The sequence below is a fragment of the Neopsephotus bourkii genome, unplaced genomic scaffold, assembly GCF_033783945.1.
Source record: "Neopsephotus bourkii isolate Nb327-2 ecotype Australia unplaced genomic scaffold, CSIRO-AGI_Nbou_v1 NB_1820, whole genome shotgun sequence".
NCBI lineage: Eukaryota > Metazoa > Chordata > Aves > Psittaciformes > Psittacidae > Neopsephotus > Neopsephotus bourkii.
In genome coordinates, this window is record NW_026902293.1 from 1,922,572 (window position 1) to 1,930,948 (window position 8,377).

Consider the following 8,377-nt stretch of genomic DNA (forward strand, 5'->3'; position numbering starts at 1 on the left):
TGGCTTTCCTTAGGCGTGGTTACCTTCGGTTGGCCATGGCTGAAGAGGCTGGGATAAAAGCCCCTTTGGTTTGTCTCCTTCTGTGACTCTTAACAGAATTACTGTAGGTAGATATTTATCTTTAAGTTTTATGAAATATATATATATATGTTAATTTAAAATATTTCTTACTTGGAGTTCTCTCATACAATGAGAATATTTCTCTGGCATTTTAAATGCAAAATGACCACCTAGGAAGTGGCAGATCCAGTGCCTCTGGCTGGATAAGCCAGTGATGAAATCCAAGGAGTCAGCAGGTATGGCTCTGTGGTGAGTGATGGACAATCTGGCCTTTCTTCCACCCCATGAAGTTCCTTGCCAGTCAAGAATATAAAATGTTATAGTAGTAATTTTACACCAGCCACGTTTTGAGGTAACAAAACCTCCTGATCAAAAGGAGTGTGACCAGCAGGTCGAAGGAGGTGATCCTACCCCTTTATTCTGCTCTCGTGAGACCTCACTTGGAGTATTGTGTGCAGTTCTGGTGTCCTCAACATAAAAAGGACATGGAACTGTTGGAACAAGTCCAGAGGAGGGCCACGAGAATGATCAGGGGACTGGAGCACCTCCCATATGAAGATCGGCTGAGAAAGTTGAGGCTGTTCAGCCTGGAGAAGAGAAGGTTGCGTGGAGAACTCATAGCAGCCTTCCAGTATCTGAAGGGGGCATATAGGGATGCTGGGGAGGGACTCTTCATTAGGGACTGTAGTGATAGGACAAGGGGTAATGGGTTAAAACTTAAACAGGGGAAGTTTAGATTGGATATAAGGAGGAAATTCTTTCCTGTGAGGGTGGTGAGGCACTGGAATGGGTTGCCCAAGGAGGTTGTGAATGCTCCATTACTGGCAGTGTTCAAGGCCAGGTTGGACGAGCGCTTGGGTGATATGGTTTAGACCAAGGTGTCCCTGCCCATGGCAGGGGGGTTGGAACTTGATCTTAAGGTCCTTTCCAACCCTAACTATTCTATGGTTCTATGATTCTATGATGGATCTATTCTGATTACATGGCCTAGATAGTAACTGGTGGTATGGCCGGAGTGTGAACAGAAACAGTCTGTGTGGACAGGATATCCAAAACTGCCTGATCTGAGAGGAGGTTACCCCAAAACAGAATGAGATGAAGAAACAAATTATGACAATGTTCATTTATGATAGACACCTGTTGGATTAAGCAGCAATCAGGCAATTTCCAAGAGGCTTTTGAGAAAAGAGTCAGCTTGAGGAGCATAAAAGATGGAAGCAAACTTGTGGCTGTGGGGTGAGATTTAGGATTGGGAAGATGCCCAGCACACTGGCCAGACCCCTGCTTCAGATGCTGCCAGAAGTCACCCTGCTGCCATTGTATCCCCAACTCAGCCTGACATGGCATCCTCCTCACCCCACACAAAGAGCAGTGGTGAGTGACAGTACAGGGTGTAGCAGAAGGACCCGCAGCTCGGGGAGCACATGGGAATTTACAGTGTGCTGTCTTGCCAGCACATGGACTAGCATGCAACAGGGAGATTCATAGATACACACTAAAATAGAGCAACAGCATCCATAGTGGGAAAATATGCATGACCAGAAGAGGGGTGCACTTGTCAGCCCCCATTCTGTAAGAGAAGGGTGCACATACGTAACCATGCTCCTGTAGCATTAGAAATGGCAGGGATTAGGATGTTTAGAAGATTTTAGGTATTTTTTAACATCTTGCAAGTGTTTTGTACTCTGGTTTATCTGTTGGCCTGCTAATATTGATCCAGAATGTGAAGTTTACTGACTGCCAGCTAATTATATGTCATTAATAAATCAATAAAACACTTTGATCCTTATTTGAGGTAAACCACGTAAGTCAAGCAAGTCTTCCCTGCCACAGTCCCTTGTGTTAAAACAGTCATACACTATTAAAAAACAGTAAGCAATTAGCTTAAGTACTCATAATTCACACTCAAATTACAATAGCTCTTTAATTCAGATGACCAACTATTTCATTTCCTAGCATAAATGTAGATATAAACTAACAAGCTGCTTCTTGATCCTCTAATTATAATGCTCTTCTTCTCAAAGGAAGTTCCTGGTTTGGTACATTCCTATGCCATTCCTCTCTATTTGTGGTCACCCTGTGATACGAGTTTTCAACAGCAAGAGGAAATTTCTTATTTGTAAATTATGTTTCAGTAGGTAGTCTATCCTCAAATACATCAGTGTTAGTTGCAGTCAAAACTTGGAGAAATACCTTCCAGATGATCATACTGGCTATAGTTTCTTATAATCATATACTATACCTAAGGAAATGAAAAATACTTGATGGGCTAAGAGAGTGCAGAAAGAGCAGACTGAAATAAAAGTTTCCCATTCAGTAAAAACTTTGAAAAGAAAAATGCAGCTAAAGCTTTTGGATCCTCAGGTATGAACTGATAAGCAAGATGGTTCAGTGATTAGTTCCAGAGAAACAACGTATCTCATAGGATTTTACTGAAAATACTAATCATGAAATAGAGAAAATAAATTTTAAACATATAATACAAATGTACCATGAAAGAAATACACACATAATTGTTATGAATTTAACAGGGAAAAAAAAACAACCAAACAAACAAGCACAGAAGAGTTATTGGTCACTTAAACTTTTAATGTAAGAAGAAGCTCTAGCAAGTGGCCAGCTTATTAGTGCTAGAGCTTGCCCTGACTTTATATGTTAAGTTGCAAGTGAAGGCATCATTGCGTCTTCAGATCAGGACCTTAGCACAAGCAAGTTCAGTGTCAGAGTAATCCCCTGTTTGGAAGACATCCTTTTTATTATGGAAGCACTAACATTAAAATTCTTTGCTGCAGACAGGCAAGGGCACGTCCCTAATTTGCCAACCTTTTTCTTGGAAGGCCAGATCTGTTAGATGAGTTTTGTTACCCTGCAGTTACTTAAACCAGTAGGATCCTGTTTTGTGGCTAGTGGTGGCTGTTGAGGTGAAAAATTAATTGCATCTGTAAGTTCTTGCTTATGGCCATGTCCTTTGATTTGCCCTTCTTTGACATCACATTTGAAAAGCATAAAAAAAGCGCTGAAAGCATAAAAAGTCTTGCATTCTTTATGGAAAGTTGCTACACACTCCTTAGATTAGAAACAATCTTTACACTCAGTATGTACATACTATTTAGTATAATAGGTATTTGATTAGAGCTCATACACAATGCCAAAAAGTCCTCAAACTTGCAAGTAAAATTAATAAGCAAGAGAGAAATATAAAGTTATTATTTTCAGAGCTACACTGGAAAACAGAGCTGTAATAAAGCCGTATAAAACTTCCTTATATGAGTAGTCACAAAAGGCTACATCTATATAAACTAACACAATTCAAAGAGAAAAACATACTTAACAGTAAAGAAGAATTAAAGTTATACATATACTCCTGTCCAAAAAAAAAAAAAAAAAAAGGGAATAGAAAAATTTAAACCAAAGACTACATGTGCAGAAACTGAAGTATTAGGTTAACAGTCTCTGATAATGGGCTAGACCAAACAGGTACTGTTCCAATTACGCCTCCCACAGGATTCAAAGGTGCTTTGAAGACAGCAGGCTATGACAGTATTCATTTGTATTATGAAGACATACAGGATCAGGGGCAATCAAACCCATAGTAAAAGTATTACAAAAGTTATCTGTTATCTTTCTAGACTGTCTGGCTTTTGCCTTCAAGCATGAGCTAGCAGATTCTTTACACAGGAATTAAAGGTACCAGCAACAACCAATGGGACAGCCTAGTGCTGCCACAAACCACTATCTATTCCATGGCAATTTCTCTCTTGAAACATCATATATGCTTATTTGACTTGGTTTATGCAGAAAAAGAAACAGAAAAGACCATCAAAAAACCATACACGCGCAGAACTACCCACACACAAAAACCAAACCAAAAGAAAAAATAACAACCAAAACCCCCAGACCCCTTCAACGTGTAAAAATAAGAGTGACTAAAATCTATATTCTGCCCTGGAATCAAAGGACAGGGAGCTGTGACTGAAGCACCCTTTTATTTTGTCTTTTCCAATAGACTTTCTCTTAAGCACTTCTGCTTTGCTTCTGTGAAAGCAAAGCAATTACTATTTAAGTGTTAGTTTCACTGTAATTGCAAATGTCAAACAAACCATAACAGCTAAGGTAACCACAGTGATTGCAAGAATGTGGTGCATCTCGCACAGATTTGTCTAATGTCACAGTCTGAGTGTCCTGGGTTCAGCAGTAGCAGTCATTTTTCTCCTTAGCTGGTGCAGTGCTGTGGTTTAGACTTTCACCTGAGAACAATGCTGATAACACACTGATGTTTTAGCTATTGCTAAGTAATGTTTGCTTTGAAAAGAAGTGGAGTAATTCTTTCCCATCCCTCCCACCACCCCTCCTGGGAGCGGCTGCATGATTCTGAGTTGCCAGCTGGGCTTAAACCACGACACTGGGTATAACCACAGCGTAATTAGAGGATCTGACCCATTATCAGAAAGCTGAGACTAAAGGTGTCTTTAAGAAGGTAATTAGGGGATCAAAAATGTCCCATATAGTATGTGACAGACCTAAATAGCATGCCTGGGTGCCATGTTTGCTTTGTGTTCTTTTCAATATTTGTTTGGGTCATCAAGCATTTAGAGAGAATATTGAATCTAACTGGGGTGGCTTTGTGTACTTCAAAATAAAAGCGAGAAATCGTTATGTGTGGAACAAGAATCAGGAGTGCAAGGTTTTGGGGACTGCAAGAGTGTAACTTTTCACTGAGATACTGTTGCCACATAAAATTACTTTCCTGTGTTCCAGATCTCTCATATCTAAGTGTCAAGGGGGACCTTAAAATAGAAAAAAAAGCTTCTCTCACAGATGGTCACAAAATCATATGTGAAACTACCTTGATGTTCTGATTTTTATTTGCTTAGTGGAATCTAATCTTCACAAAGGAAGTGAAAAGGAAATAATACTGAGAGGCCTCTATCCTGCAAGTCATGAATAATATTCAAGTATCTGGTCTTTTATACATTGGCAAATAACTTTTTAGAGGACTAGAGGGTCTCTGAAGCTTAAGCAAATTGTACGTCTTTCTGTGTACATCTGCAGCTGGGGAAGTGACATTTCCTCCAGTTCCTCCTCTTTACGAGCAACTGTTTTCAAGCTGAAAGAAAAAACCCTCACTTGTCATAATTTTCCATACAAGTTGAACAGATATGTCACCATTTGCTGCCTTCTGGACAAGTTCATTGGAATAATGTCTCTTTAAGCCATCCTTTCTCTTCTAAATGTGAAGCAAAAGACTGGAAGAATACAGAACAACAGGCAGAAAAAACTCAGGTACAAAGAGCGTTATAACTGGTATTTGGATCAAAGATAAACAAGGCATACATTGCAGAAAGTCATCCAGATACTTCAGATGAACCAATTCTTCTGACACATAAACCAAATTCTTCTGATACAAGCATCTCTTTCTGATAAGAGAGAATACAGTACATTCAGTTAAACATTCAAATATTTCTCTCAGCTTATCCACTGCAGAAAGATGACAGAATTACTTGTCCTTTGTACCCTGTAACTTAGAAAATTTTACTCTTCTTAATCTTATCGTTTGCTTATAAACCAAGATGTTGATTAAAAAAATGGTTTTTATTATATTCAGATACATACATAATCTGATCATTTTATCCAAGAAAACTGTGAGGGTTCTTTTATGTAAGTTCTTATCTAAATATATAATAAACCCCGGCTTGACTCAGAAATATTTGCCTTATTTCTCCAGCGCTTCTCAGACATTATAAAGGAGATGTGCATGTAAGGCTGAGCTCAGAATTACATGAGCAGGTGAAAGTTACTGTGAGAATGTCTTTCATTTTATACACATTGCATAGATTTGGTTTTGGTTTATTTTTAATAGCTAAGGATGCTATTCTCAACATCCCTCAACTTATCTGGTCAATATCTTTCATTTGTTCACCTCAAAAAGGGATTTGGAAAGGAGGAAATACTGAAGAGCTCTCGAGTCAGCTGGGAGGCAAGGCCACATTATAAGAAGCACAGATAAATGCAGCAAATCTAAAGCCAGGATTGCTGAGAGATGGAGGTCTTCACTACCACCTAAGATACATAAAAAAAGGAAAATCAAATAGCAACAGATAGGTCCAAGAAGGGCTTTGAAGCTGGTGTGTGAGGGCAAGGAGCAGAAAACTGATGAAAGAAGCAGACTAGGTAGAGGAAAGAAATGGAGAAGGAAACAGCAGAGGAGGTCAGGCAGCCTGGGGAGCAGGCTACAGAGCTACTGGTTCCTTTGGCTTCACTCATGTGAATCAGGTGAACTATTGTGGATTCCAATGGAAGGACATATCCATCCTGTACTAACTCAATGTGAAGCAGATCACTGTTTTTCTAAAAGACAGACTCCTTGTGAAGCACAAGCTTAAACCAGCTTCATTGCATATGACTTATAAAATCAGTAGTGTCTCATAAGCGGATATTTTTTACGGAAGGCTTGTTTTGCTTTAGCTTGAGCATATTATTTGCCAGTGCAAGCTAAACTGAAACATGCATTGTTACTAGCATCTTTTTGCTTATTAAAGTGTAACATTAAAAAATCATGTCTGCTAAAAATCACGCTCCAAGTGCACTGGTCTGCTGGGGTGAGACCTATCAGTGCAGTCATAGTCCAAAGCGGGTATTGTACCTTTGATATTTTACAACAAGAAAAAGGTCAGAAAAGAGTAACAAGTTAAAACAGAGGTATAGGCTGGCTCACAGATAAGGGACATTGAATGTGCAGGGAAAAGAGAGAGATTATAAGGAATATGACTGACACCTGTAAAACCTGGCAGTGGAGTATCTGAGTATAGTTTAATTGCTCACTTATTTTTCCAATAACAGAAGCATCACCTGAAGCTGGGAGAAGCCACAGTCAAAACGGAAAAGGTGACTTCTCATGCAACAGCTGATAGACCTGTGCATTTCACTGATAGGTGATGGGTGCAGAGAAAGCATGGACCAGTAATGTGCTAATGTCTTGCTAAACAGGAGGAAACCATGTCATCAGCTGCGTATGGCTGGGGAATGGAAAAGTATTAGGAAGCATTCCCACATATGTCTAGCCTTACATGCTGTTGGCTGCAGGATATTGGGCTTGGGTATTATAAAAGAACAGCCATCTTGTTCTTATACAGAAGTGTTCTCTGCATTTCACTTGAAATGCAGTATTGTTTCCTTAAAAAAAAAAAAAAAGTGTAATAATTCTCAAGATACTTTGCAATTCACAGTTGTTGCTAAAAATTTGTGTTAAAAGATTTTTATTTTACTGCACATTCACTTTTGAAACATGGAAGTGATGTAGCATCCTAATTGCAGTTACACCTGTATGAGTGCTAGAACTGGTGTATTTCTGAAGTATTTAATCACTGAAGAGATAGATATATACAAGCCCTGACATGATGGCATTTATCAGTTTTGGTTATATCAGATGTGAGATGATGCATGACTCAGGGTACGAATACATTTCAGACATATTTTTTTGTAAGTGGTTAGAATTAGTTTTTGGATGATAGTTGTGCTACTGTCACCGCAATGGTCACTCTTTCTGACTCCAAACTCCTCTTTGCATATTTCCTACATGAAACAACTTACAAATCCTGAGGATATCTTGCATCCTCAGGAGGCTGTATGGCCTTGTTACCCCAAAATATACTGATGTAAACAGAACGAGACAGCACAGCAGGCAAACCACACAGCACCTCTTGTGTTGAATGTAGCTAACATAAAGCCCAGTATTCCAGCTCGCCAAAACCAAAAACCTTGCAGAGGGTCTAAAAGCAGGACAGGCATGTATGGTACACTTCTAATGGTCTCCCAGTATCCAGGAGGCAGGAAGATGATGTGGTGAGAAGAAGACATCACAAAGTCCACAATTATTATCTGAAAACTCCCATCCTAGTGATGTCTAGGAAGGCTGACTAACGGTTTTCAGAGACCTGAATTCCGTGCACTTCACACATAAACTCTGTAGAGCAGAATACTGCATTTCTTGGTGTTCTGCTCTACTTAGATATCTTAGATCAATTCGATTAAATGACTTAGATTTCAGTGTTTGAGAAATCTCCCAGACTTTGTGTACCTTAGGTCTCTGCAGCAGAGGCAAGAATACAATCTAATTCTACAGGGCAGCATCCTGTGGTCTGCTCAACATTGCACCTTCCCCTTTGTCTTCACTTCAAATCCCTCTGTCTGCCCTGTCCCCATTCTCTCCTCATTTTAATCTCTCCTGTTACTTCTGCTCCAGTCACTACTCCAACGCACTTTGCTCAGGTTTTCCGGACCTGTCTCCCGCTCCCAGTTCAGCGAGACTTTTTCTATG